Source organism: Mus caroli, chromosome 1 (genome assembly GCF_900094665.2).
Source record: "Mus caroli chromosome 1, CAROLI_EIJ_v1.1, whole genome shotgun sequence".
Taxonomy (NCBI): domain Eukaryota; kingdom Metazoa; phylum Chordata; class Mammalia; order Rodentia; family Muridae; genus Mus; species Mus caroli.
The window spans coordinates 53339150-53341009 of NC_034570.1; the positions used below are offsets into that span (position 1 = coordinate 53339150).

The window sequence follows — 1860 nt, forward strand, 5'->3', positions numbered from 1 at the left end:
AGGAAGGAAGGAAGGAAGGAAGGAAGAGATGGAGGGAAGGAGGGAGGGAGGGAGGGAAGGAGGGAGGGAGGGAAGGAGGGAGGAAGGGAAGGAGGGAGGAAGAAAGAAAGAAAGAAAGAAAGAAAGAAAGAAAGAAAGAAAGAAAGAAAGAAAGAAAGAAAGAGAAAGAAAGAAAGGAAAGAAAGGAAGCAAGCAAAGGCAAGACAAGACAATACAATGATCCATAAATTAATCTATCAATTTGAAGCAATCATAAAAGTCCCATCAGATGAGCTGACACACATCTTCAATCCCACAGTTGGAAAGCCGAAACAGGAAGACTGAGTTCCAGGCAAGCCTGGGCTACATAGTGAGACCAAATCAAAGGTAATTCGATCACAGGGACACCTCTCTTGTGAAAGCTTAGTGTAGTTCCCTCAGTGGGTTAATCACTTCGAGAGCAAGTTGTTATAAATATAATTCAGCTTCCCTGGCTTGCTCTCTTGATGCGTAATACCACTGGCTCTTCCACATGTCTCTTTCTTTTCGTCCATAAAGCCATGATTCTTCATAAATAAATACTTCATTTCATTATTGGAAAAACGTGAATCAAATATGTGAGACTATTCAAATCTCACACGACTAAATAGAAAGTCCATGGGTAATGAGTATACAAGGTTTTTGTTCTACACTCTGCATCGTTATATTTTATAGATGTCAAAATTCAATGCCTACATACCAAGTTATTTTCCTAAGGGAAAGAAACCCGCTTCTCTGGCTCACACAGATCAGTTCTGATCACACAGGGTGGAGTAACACCAGTGTAAGCCTCCACTTCTGGACAGTACAATTGCGCCCTCTGGTGGTCATCTTGTGCTCTGTACCCACGCTCAGAAAAATAGTACAAGGCAGGGCATGCCTTCAGTGAGAATGTGTCACGTCCCATCCCCTCTCCTTCCCTACTCCCAGGCAGCCATGTTCAATAGAGAAATTCTCACAGAGGTCCTCTTGTCATGGAGATACCTTAGGTACTATAATCATCTCCTCCTACCCAATAATATCCCATATAGAAAGCAAAAGAAGCTCTCAGCTACATTTTTCAGTTACACTGGACACTTATAGTCTCTCCCCACTCCAAAGGCTGGAGGTGATGTGTGTGAGAGTATTATCTCAGTGTTCAAGAATGGCCAAGGGGAGCCCAGTCACAAAGGAGCCCTGGGAGTCGGGGGGGTGCACTATCAAACTGAACACTGTTTAAAGCAGTTTGCTTTTAGTGTTATAACCACACTGGGCTTTTAAGGAAACAATTTAAACATACTTAACTCTTCTAATCTAACGTAATATTCTTTTGTCTATTTTCTCTTCCAATCCTTAGCCATCTAGATTTTTTGTGATTGTTGTTTGATTTTTGAGATGGGTATGAATGTTCACTCTGGCCGGCCTGGAATGCGAAGCAGTCCTTCTCTAGATTCTAATGAATTCTAGCACTTTTCTACTTTTCTATAGTCTATATTTTTTTATTGTTATACAATAAATACTTTCCACACTTTCGGTATTTATATTTCTTTTCTTTCCTATTTATTAATCTTCTGAGTAGTACCAAGGTTTGAACACAGAGAGAAAGAAGTTCTACCTGTGAGTTGTTCCTAGCCCTTAGCTATAATTTTAAGTACCAACAAATAAAATAAATACATTTTTATAAAAGTTGACTTGTCGGGCCTGGTATGGTGGCACATGCCTTTAATCCCAGCACTTGGGAGGCAGAGGCAGAGGCAGAGGCAGAGGCAGAGGCAGAGGCAGAGAGGCAGAGAGGCAGAGAGGCAGAGAGGCAGAGAGGCAGAGAGGCAGAGAGGCAGAGAGGCAGAGAGGCAGAGAGGCAGA

At 42.0% G+C, this 1860-nt stretch overlaps 1 protein-coding gene across 2 annotated transcripts in view; it reads left to right on the forward strand.

Moving 5' to 3' along the window:
• The window catches only part of Kiaa2012 (KIAA2012 ortholog), a 106571-nt gene that overhangs the window by 92706 nt on the left and 12005 nt on the right, over positions 1-1860 (forward strand). The window lies entirely within an intron of this gene.